The 12,156-nt window shown below is 37.2% G+C and overlaps 1 protein-coding gene across 15 annotated transcripts in view; it reads right to left on the bottom strand.

Annotated features, from left to right (window-relative positions):
- Positions 1-12,156, bottom strand: part of ptprfa (protein tyrosine phosphatase receptor type Fa) — a 164,848-nt gene that overhangs the window by 110,070 nt on the left and 42,622 nt on the right. The window lies entirely within an intron of this gene.

Below are 12,156 nucleotides of genomic sequence, written 5' to 3'. Positions count from 1 at the left end.
TAAAATAACAAAAATGCATAATATTAAAAATGTTCATCTTGGAGAATGAATACCCACACACATAATGTGATCGGACGACACTCAAGCTACATCCACACTGGATGCGAGCGAATAATTTAGAAGTCACTGCAGTCAAATGTGAGTATCCACACCAGCAGCGAGCGATGTGAGAGAGCTTTGGGGGAATTTCACGTCGCTAAAATAGAACCTGTTTCTAGTTTTATTTCGTCAAGCGAAACAAAGTTAACATCCTTTGACACACGTCAAACACATGCCTCAAAACACATCACGCCTCAAATCAAGTTAATCATGGACGACAAAAAGTTAATTTATGAGGTGCAGCAGTACCCATTATTATATGATTGCAAATTGAATAACTACAAAGACATCCAGAAGAAAGACAATGTCTGGGTGGCTTGCAGGTGGTGCATTTAGCAGCACTGAGGCATTTTTGGTTTGCTTGCTTGTTTTCACCAAACAAATAAAAATATTATTGAGGTCCTACTATTCTATACATTGTAAAACAAAGCCAACAACACACTTGTATTCTGTGTGACACATATCAACATTACCAAACTTATACATCGTTTTAAAGATTAAGAGCCATATTTATAAAACATTTTCTGTCAAGTTCATCTGACTGTTTTAAAAGGAAAAACTAAACAAAATTCAATAATAATGCAAGGTAAATGGTGACCTGTACATAATAACAAAGATTTTATGAAGAAGAAGAAGAAGAATTTGTAAAGAAACACAATTGAGATTGCAGTAAGTTGTATATGTAAATGTATAAAATAATTGCTGAAATTATCAGTTCAATTATACTACTATTGTCCAGCTGTCTTCTGACAGCTGGAGATGTACCAGGGTTCAAATCAAGACTACTTACTGGTACCACGAAGAAAAAAAAAAATACTATGACTACAACTGTACAATTACTATTACTACTAATCAGCTTAGAGAAGCTACTTAATAAAAAGCTGATTTGCAGTACCCGTAGTTTTTTTGCCTCTGCGAAGGGTGATTTTCCAAACTCGAACCACATGGAATTTGTGAAAATTATATCTTATTGCAATTGTGTATTTTCAAAAAACATACTAATGATGGTTGTTATTTAGGCCACAGAGAAGGAAGTAAAAGATGTTTGCAAAACAGGCTACAGAAGCCAATGCACACTACAGCAGTGTCATTTCATAGTCGCTGATAATACTGTCTGTTTTATTCAATACGCTCACGGTATATCTACTGCTTACTATCAGAGTGATAACTAATGTACGCTTTCGTACCACAATCTCAAAATAACTTGTCTCAAAAAATTCAGAGCATTTCCAATGTGAATGCAAACAAAACAAACATTGACATATAAAACTTGGCAGGTTGATCAAAAGTTACAGTACATACAGTATACAGTACTATATTTCTCCCTAAGTTCATGCCAAAAACATATGCAATAGACCAGAAGATCATCTATTGACTCTTGACAGTACAATACGCTATTTTATGAAGAGGCACATCTGAACTGAACCGTGGTACTCACACATTTTCTAATAAACTGCAAATGGAAATACATCTTCTCCTGCATGTGAAATATCACAGTGATCCGTTACATTTATTTCATTAAATACAACAGACAAAGGCAAATGGACAAAAATAAGTACCATAGGCATACTTTTCCTATTTTTCACAAAAAATAACCCATTAAAAAAAATGAAAACATAAGTCACATTATATATCCTCCATAAAAAATTGTAAAACTATTTGCATTAGGTCACCAGCACCTAAAAGGTTTTCGTGACCTTGTAAAGACACCAGGATGAGACTATAATGTGCAATCGCACCTCACTTTAATATTACAGGGATGGAAATTACCACTGGCTGGTTTTTCAGTTTATTCGAGCATTAACTGTAAAGCGCACACCCGGAACCTGGGTATTCTCACTCAAAACACAAACTCTTCACAGCGCTTAAGAAAAAGAGAATGCAGTAATTTTGTGCATTGATGGCTTTCAAAACTGCTTCCTTCTGCTTCATTAAAAAGGGAAACTGCAAGGACAGAGTGGACAGGGTTTTTTTTTTTTATTTTCTTTTTTAGAAAAAGAAAAATAGCAGCCATCTTCTTTCTATCAAAAATACAAACTTTAACACACTTCATTTTGACTTACAACAGTAAAATATTCTCTCCAGCTGCATTTTATTAAAGCTGGTGTGAAGCAAGTGAAAAATGCTTATGAATACTCAGTCATAGTGACATTGCTTAACTATAGCTTTTTAATTTGGTTATAACTTTAAGTTTTCATAGCTGATTTCCCTTACACTGTCTGTACATACTTTGAAAACCTCACCTGACACCCCTGTTCCCTCTCCTTAGTTGCATACAAGTATATATTGTTAAGTTAGATTAAAAAAATAAATAAAATAAAAAATACAACAACAATTCAAGACAGTGGGTTGTGAAATAGTGAAGGAATCTTTGTAAAAAACATGACTTATTGGATAAAAGACAAATGAGATAAAGATCTTGACAGGATAACAATCTTCTGGGAATTTCAAGAGCATTCTTGAAATAATTGTCAATCACTGCTTGAAAGGAAGGTGGCACATTAAAAGCTATTCAAAACACAAAAAAACCCCATCAAGATATGTAGCACACATTATTCATGACTTAATGAGACACAAAGACAATGCAGGCATATCTGATGACACTGGGGCTGCAGGTTACTCTCTGTAGAATCATCTACAACTAAACGAAGGACTTCAGGGCTAATAGTCTGCGGGGTGGGGTGCAATAACAATAAAGACGCATTTCAGAACGACAGTACAAATTTTAACCGCCTCCAAAATCTGGTATTTTAAACTAGTGTTGTATTACTGTAAAATCAGGCTCTTTGCTCTCTGAACATTTCTTAAATTTCCCAGTAGAATCCATCACCCACACCCCTGCAATTAATGCGTCAGAAGGCACTTTCAGCAGTCAGGTGTTTATGGCTCTTGCTTCTGCTAAAAGATCTAAACTTACATTTCTACAAGATGCCAGTTGACAGGTGACAGTTGCAATACTGTCATACTAAGCTGTTGTCATTCTTTACATTTGCCAATACAGCTTGACCTGTTATTTCCTCTTCGAAATGCATTTTAATCCTCTGTAAGGACAGCAACAGCAGGGGGTCCAGGACTACAGTCCTTTATCTAATTAGCAACCTATAGTGACCACGTCTGAAAACCTAGAGTCAAAATCAACTCATATGACTGCTGGACAAAGCAGCTGAAAAGGGCCCTCCGACTGATGTTTGCTGTCTTTAGCTTATTTGTAAGTGGACTGACTGACAGTCCAAATTCTAGGTATTTTCATTCATTGTGGAAGAAAATGTGTTTTATAATACAAATGTAAAGCATACAGTACTGCACAGTATGTTTCAGTCAAACTGTGAATAGAATGGATAAATCAATCAGTCACAAATATGTTTCAGGTTAGTTAAAATGACATGTGCATGTCTGGGGGGAAAACAAAGTCTCTTGTAAACCTCTGCTGATGTGCTATAACCATGTTTGTTTTACTATGCAAGATGATTCCCAGGCAAAAGCCCTTTCACAAAACTGAAATGCATTAAATGCATTATATTTCTGCATACATATCAGTCACTTTAAAAAATACAGCATGGAGATGCAATTTAAACTATACCATTCAGATCTCTGGTTAGTGTTCATGTAGAACAAAATTTATAAGTAAATCGATCCTTGACAGTCAGGGAACTATGTGTGGTATATCAATACAGGACTACCCACAATGATCTAATTACAGTATTGAAAAAATCATCTGTTTAAATCATAACTTGAAGCATCTACCTATAATCAATCCTGCTTAGGTCAGAACTCCATGTTGTTAATTGATTTTGCAGAATGTTTCCCTTCAGTGGGAAGAATGAAATAAAACAGCTTGGAAGAATTACAGAAGAGAAGGACGTGTTTAAATATCTAACGACTGGTGACAGATGGACAATTGTGCCCCACACTTGCTGTACGCATGCAGCATTGCCTGTGGCGTTTGACAGTTAGGGCATTTTACTAACTATCTTAATGGTTGCAATGGGAGCCCTTCAGACTCAATTCATAAATATGTGGGCGGGGTGGGGGAACAAAACCTGTAGGTGTGAAGAGCCGAGGGGAGGACAAGAATAATGATCAATTTACAGGAACCAGTTGTAGCGCCACTGTGGATAATTATGTGCACAGCAGGTAGGGTACCAATTCCAAGAGGTACTGTACCTGCAAGACATTGCAATACACACTGTGAAACAGTCTAAAAGATGCATACAATAAACTATACCACATACGCAGAACAAAAATGATTTTACTGTAGTTTGCAGGAATTACTGAACTAATACGCCCAACAAAACAATATCAAAAAAATTAAATTAAATACATTGACTTCTATAAAAAAAATAAATAAAAAAAAATAGGAAAAGGGGCAACCAGACTAGATTAATTAGCAGCTAGTTTACTGACCTAAACATTTTTACACTGTTACAGTGACCTAAATGCCACCAATGTCAATGTCAACAAAGTCAACAATGATATGACATTGTTTATTTATAAATGGTCTTTTATTACAGCTATTTTAGCCATACTTTAACTACACTAGTCACCTAGTACACCATACTGTCAATGCAGTAATAAAGTAGGCCCCCAACATCAATAACACTGGTGTTAACGCACATCACGATATCTACAAAAAAACAATTACGGCTCAATGCAGCCTGTAGCCCAAACAAGCCCATTCGAGCCCAGGCAAATAACAAACAAGCACCTATCAAGACGCACTTCTCGCATATTCATGCTTTTATGGGATGCAGTGAATTCTTGATGCTCTCCATTCCACTAAACTGGACAGTGGAGGATACATCAAATTGTTTTAAAACACAAACCAATTACTCCATAACAAACACAGTAAAAAATGTGAGGATATTGGCAGATATTCTGTAGTGCCACACTTATGTTTAGAATGCACAGGTGCAGCCTTTTCTACAGTATTAAATCTGAATTGTTCATTGTGATATACTGTACAGTAAAAAAATAAATAAATACATTTAAAAAAAAAAAAATCACTCTGGCATTTGTGTCCCCATGGTTCCCTTAACATCCGTATGCAATTTCACCTTCCTATGCCCTACCATTTGTGAGATACGGTGCGTTGATGTGGTAAGCTTACTTTCTAATCATTGTGTACAATACATATTAAGTGATTAACCAAAAACCTCTATTCTTTCCAATTAGTTGTCTAGAAATGTGATACACTGTAGTGCTGCTTTCAATCTGATACATATACACACAGTGCACACATGGCTTACTCTACTGCAAATATTCTAAAGAGCACAATATATTATACTAAAACTACAAGATTTATGACCATCATAAGCACATTAGCCAAAGGCTACCAATGCTTCTATTAGGCTGCAAATCTGGTACTGAATGAGACCTACTAAAACTGATACACTGTAATAGTAGCAGGGCCTATTCTTTATCTTACATGTCTGGTATATTAATTAGGCACCCAGAAAAAGCCTTGTAAAGTAATGCTTTGTATAAATAGTTTTCTTTCTTCAGACAGTGGTCATCAATTAACAACACAACAGTACACACAGTTCTAAAATATATTAAAATGTTCAATGCAAAATTACTTCAACTCAAATAAACAGTTTTTTTTTTTTTTTTTCAACCTAGCCCATAGCCATTTATTTCATAAAGACACTATCAGTGTCCTGAATTTGGCTGTAACCCAGCAATGTAAAATAAAGAATGAAATGCAAATGATGAAAGGCAACTGAGTTAGCCATGGAAGGGCCTCCACTCAGAAAGAGGCCCCCCAATCTCTATCTTGATGGCACAGCTGGCTTTAATTATCATTTTTAAAACCCATTTACTTGGCTCTTTCCTTCTGCGTGTGTGAAGGGGTTTGCTTCACCAATTCATTTAACATTAAACCTTATCTATCCCACACCCCAGTCCACCCCACACCCCAGTCTACCCATTCACCTAAAAGCCAAGATGGCTGCATCTGTTTTAATTAATAGGCTTGGCATCTGTTTGACATTCCAAGTAGCTCCGACCCATATTCTTCAAGAAAGCAGTCCTGACTTGAGTGACAATTATGCAATTAATTAATTAACCTAAGCCAATCTGAAATACTATGAAAATGTTAAAATCAGTTTATTTTTGTAATTACTGCAGTGTGTCCCCAATGCACCATGCTACTGCAGTAACAGACCTGGATGTTTAATTTACGCTGTAAAGAACAGGCATTTTGTTAAAACCTTGCGCATTGCAAAAGCACAATCTAGAAAAATACATTCATTTTAAGTAGGCAGTCATAAAGTAAACCACAAATGTTTGTTTTAAGTTGAACTACCTGTTACTGTCTCACCAACATGTGACTGTACTTGTTATAAGAACCATCTTAAAAGCGGCTATAGGGATGTCTGGGGAAGTTGCTGGCTCTACACTGCACAAGCGAGCTCACACTTGCAGACACAAAGACACGCACAGACCTGCACGAAGTTGGGTTTTGAAAAGACAGAGATTCTACCACAATGTTTATTTTTTCTTTATCTCTGTTTGAAGAGACAAGCAGGTGCCTTCCGTGTCTAGAGGGAAATAAAATATTAAATGCAGCAACATCCCACAGCCAGACAAGGCAGGCAAGCAGGCTTGATGATGGCCACATGAAAGACCCAAAATGGTAAAAAAAAAAAAAGTTTTTAAATAAATAAATAAATAAAACGTGGTACTGTAATGGGAATACCTTACTCTAAAAGTAAAAAAAAGTGACCTACTGTCCTGTACAGCATGTATTCAGCTCTGTCACAGTATGAGACCAAAGGTGTTCCGAGGGTCATATTAAAAAGGACATCGCTTCAGTAGATGAATGAATGCAAACACTGAACCCTTCTTTGTTTCTTCTGTGGAATATGCTGAAAACAGTTGTAATTTATGGAAAACTAAACTGCATGCTTTCAACATTTATTAGGATAACTTTAGAGCTCTCATACCCATTTTTATGAGGAACAAAATACAGATAATTTATTGCAGTTTCTGTTTCCATAGAAAAGAAAAAGGCTACTAGATGAATAAAGCCAATGTTTAACAGTTTTCATGAATTAAAAATATAAGGGTTTCTGTGAAGCAGGCAGCACTTGTACAAAAGCTTACATTATTTATTTATTTATATTTAATATTTTTACAAAGACCGGTTTATTTCTCAAAGAAGAATCACGTCAGCCAGATATAAAATCACAGACTGTTTCATTTCAGATTTGCAGCTCAATATAAATCCACAGGACAGACAGACTAGGGGTTTACAGCTATCACGGTATAAAAGTTATGTTGCATTGAAGTAGACAACAATGTAATAAACCTAGATTGAAAAGAAAACTCAATAGAGGAATAACTCTGTAGGGCTGCTTCCACCTGCTGTAGGTAACATTTCTGAACAGGGCTTAAATACCAATGACTTGCTACTACCCTCAAAATTACCAGTGTGAAAAAAGCAATATAGCAGAAGCAGACAAAATCACTAAGGCAGTTAGTTAAGAATAGATGCACTGGAGTAATACAGAATCAAATGAATGCAGCAATATATCTGACCTCATCTTGTACAGCACGAAACCACTTCATTTAGCCACTTTGCTTTTGTTCACAGCTCCAGTAACAATTATATTATGGATCCCAGCACACGGAGCATCTTATAACCATAGTATAAATTACTGCATACGAATGATAGCTGGTGTGGTAGAACAGACGCAGAAAGCTTTGCAGCTACACAGACATACGATTATTAATATATTGTTCTGGACAAATAGGCCAGTTTTCAAAAATGCCTGTATGGATAAGTGTTAACCACCACGAAACTAAAGTGCTTTTCCAGCTGTTGTGTAGCCAGGTTTCAAATAGATTTTCCTTCTTCCCTTATCACAAGAATGATGTTAACTTGTTAAAATTTTTGAATAACCTGACAGTTGATTTAATATTTCATAATACTAAAGTCAGACCCACGTATGGATACAGTCAATCTACCGCTTTCCAGCCTCGCTCAGGGAAATGGCAGATCGTTCAGTGCTACAGTCTAACCCCCTTCATGTGACAGTCCGCATCACTGGAAGGCAATAGCATTACAATATAACACAGCTCGATTACACTTGGATGGAAGCGCGCAGGTATGCTTAACAGTAACTCCCCTTGTCTGCTCACACTGTCTGCTGCAGGAACAGCCGCCCCTGGCAGCAGCGGCAGTGGTTAGCAAGCTCATCACTGATCGCCGTTGGTACATTAGCTCTTGTATCGGCGAGACGCATATTTCAACTGTTAACAGGCCACACTGAAAGAGCTAAAACTAGACGAGGCAGATGCAGTCGTATATACATCCACTCTCTAGAAGAGAGATTTGTAATTCAAAAGAGTAGGCTGGAAGATGCAACCTGCAGAAACATGAAAGCAAATCAGAACCAAACTCATAAAACAAGACTTCGGTCCCTGTGCAGAAAAGAAACAAATTGCAGTTGCAGTCAGTCATTCACCTCCCCTTTCTAGACGTAACCCACCCTGGCCTTTAGACTCTACAAGAGTACCCCTCCTTCAAGAATAAGACAGATTGCTATTAGAAGCTATCATTGTGGGCCCATTTGCAGAGTCGTGAGAAGTTTTAATTATAAAGAAGGGTGTTGCAAGCCATTATTATGGGTTGATAATTGGCGACCTTCCACTAGATGTGCAGGATCTCTGGCAATGGCTCTATCAAAATCCTTTACAAAAGAAATGCCTTCAGTTTGTCGTCAGCATTTAATTGCTCACAGGGAACTTTCTCTCTCCCTAGCCATCATGTAAGGACATACACTTGAGGTTTGTGTTTTGTTTTATGTTGTTAAACAGGTTGTACATTTTGATTGAACCCTAGTACACATTACAATTTATATATAGATATATAGATAGATATATCACCCAGTCAGTAATTGCTAAGATTTGAGTGCAACTAGAAGTGTGAGTATTCATTATTCTGGACGTCAAACTATTTAAACAGGGCAGTGCTCAATGCCTGCAGTATTGAATAAACCTGCAGACTTAATGAAGGAAAGGAGAGGATCAATACAACCTTGAACTTTGATCTTCATTAAACAGCACACAAGCACACACTGCATGTGGCTGAAGTCCTAATTAAAAGGCAGCAAGTCCTGTGTGGTGCACCCTCACTTACACCTCACCAGACTAAATCTCAGGGCTTTCAAGCTTCCTCACAAGGTACAGTACAACCTGTAGTCATTAGCACAATCACAAGTCAAACCAACAAACAACAAATTCAGCAGCTGTAATGTACACTTCTTTACTATGGCCAATTATAAATTGTACCCATTTTATTTCCTATGAAATTTTAAATGCCCAATTCAAATGGCACCTCACTGCTACTACAGTACCCAATATTAAATATACAGTAGACAGTGATACTACACCGTTAGTATTCAACAACAGACATCAACCAAGACAAAATGTGCAGTAACTTTCTGGGAAAAAAACATAAAGGGAAACTACATAAAACAATTTTAAAAAATGGGGTGACTTACAGCATCAGCCATTTAATAAATCATGTCATTTTAGCTGTTCGTGCTTATGAGAGGGCTTGGCCAATATTCCCTGGAGTCTGTACATATTTCTCTCTCACAAACTCTTTTCAATAAAATATAAGTGCCGTAGACTCAGACAGGCTTCGCCTGCAGTAGAGACAACTCCCAGACTATCAATTACTTCAAGCATCACAGAAACTCCACTTCAGACATAGTGGGCAGACACACCCCTTTCTCTATCCACACTCAGATATCTTTCTGTTTTTACAGCACGTCACACTCTTCTACACTTTCTTCTGAACTCGTTGACTTAAATCATTCGGGACTTTTTTCTTTCTTTCTTTTCTTTGTAACCACGGTAAACCGATACTGTCAGGGCTATTACTGTATAGTGTTGTTATGTATCTTTAGAATGCTAAATAATCCATTAGCAAACGTTTGGACAACCAGATGCTTAACTGAGGCCCTCCAGCCCCTCACCTGTGAAATCTTGTCCTGTTTCCAGCCTGTGCTGTTTGAAGTCGAATGCCATTAACCATGGAAGACAATGAAAGACAATGCCACACAAATTGCTTTGGGTGACAACATTGTTTTCTGCCAGGAATTCAAAGACGACCTATAAATGGTGGAGTATCAAAAGGGTGGACAATGTGGAGAAAGTGAAGTAGAAGCTAAACACCTCCCCCCCTGCCCAAACCTTCAATAGTTTGTAAATATCATGATCAAAATTGGGGTCCGAGCAGCCTCAGCGATGTTGTGTTTCCAGATGTTAGATTTAGATTCAACCCTATATGTTGGCAATTTGTGTGTGTGTGTGTGTGTGTGTGTGTGTGTGTGGGGGGGGGGGGTTTGTATCAAACCTGCCAAAGTAAGAAGTCCATCAGTACGTTAATCTATCACCCACAAAGCGAATCCTGGGTGGGCACGGATACACGAGAAAATACTTTTTCCATCAACTGTGAAGAGCCAGCGTCTGCTCCACTTTCATCGAGGGCAAATGAGGTGTAACTGGAATCCTGAGTTCTCAGTAACACAAGCCGCCTCTGTCATGGATACTTGAAAGGAGGATAGAGTTCTTCTGTGTGGTGAGGTCATTACCAGGTGCTTTTAATTACTGCTATTATCAGCAAAATCAGGAAATGGCTGCAGGGCTGCTCATTTCCAGAGGTGTTACAAAATTCGCAGGATTCACCAGGAGGATCTGCCATGTGAATCCTCTTTGGGGGGTGGGGAGGGTAGGTCTCGGTGGAGGTGCAAGCTTGAATAGTACACTGTAGAAATTTCCCCAGCACTGAATGACATTCTACAATTATGTGCACCTCCCTTCTCCTCTGGATTTGAAAATAATTATTATAATAGGATGAATTTGCTATTGCTATCTTTGGATTCTGAGAAGCAAATTAAAATTTGCTTTCAGTGACGTTGGGGTGGGATATTTGTGAAACCATCAAGCAATCTCTTCTAAACAAAAATAAATTAATAAATAAATAAATCTATTTTAATACACAAAATCACTGCACATATCAAAATGACATATTATACTGTAGTATTAACTAAGAAATGAGTCAATGTGTCTACAATGATTAGTGCACATGTGCTGAATTTTTGGTTCCATAATGCACTTTTTCAGATGGTTACTGAAAACACTGTAAATGTTTAACATTACTGAATATTTGATTATGTCAAGTACTGTTTTTTGTTGTTGTACTGTAATAGTGAAACAAGTTTAAAACAACAAGAATAAATGTAGCCTATACTGCATTCGGTAAATAAATATTCTTTAAAAAAAAAAATAATGTAAATGATCCTAGACTTGAACCCTTGTCTAGATAACACTGCTAAAATCCATTTTTAGACCAGGATCTATGTGGGCTGCTGTGGGATTTCAATGTCTTTGTAACAGCTCCCTGCCCCTGCACCCACCAGGATGCAGTGCTTGTGTATGTCCCTCGGTAGCAAAGCTATAAATAAAAACGCTAATGAAATGAAATTTATCTCAATTCATCATTTTAAACAAGCAGGGCTGTCACTGGACCTCCACATTAAGGGTGACTTTGGAACAAAAGACTACAATCAGCAACAATAACGAACCAGGTATCTTTTGTGTTTTCTAGCCCTTAAAATGGAGCACAAGTTTAGGATGCAGCAGTCCCTGTCTAATACAGATACTGTTATGCTGCACATGCAGATATGCCAGACACAACATATGTCCCCAAATAATAACCAGTTAAGTGTGACGCTAGATCACTGTGTATGGCACGATCTAAATAGACACAATGGAGAGAAGAAAACAAATAAACTATGCTGTTATACTTACACCAAAGACAGGATGCAAATAAACAGCTAAACAGATACCTACTAAATCACTAAACTTAAGAATATGATTAAAAGAGGGCACATAAAAACTCACTCTAACTGTGATCAAATGTTCGGTGAAGAGCGAGAAGCTTGCAGATCGTTCAAAAAATTCAAGATGTGGACTACAATAGTAAAAATTCTCAATTTGAAGTCTAATTGCATTTTGGAAGGAAAGTCTGTATACCTAATGATT

Source organism: Polyodon spathula, chromosome 14, assembly GCF_017654505.1.
Source record: "Polyodon spathula isolate WHYD16114869_AA chromosome 14, ASM1765450v1, whole genome shotgun sequence".
NCBI classification, from domain to species: domain Eukaryota; kingdom Metazoa; phylum Chordata; class Actinopteri; order Acipenseriformes; family Polyodontidae; genus Polyodon; species Polyodon spathula.
Note: the sequence above shows the minus strand (reverse complement) of the source record. Positions and strands in the feature narration are given on the sequence as shown.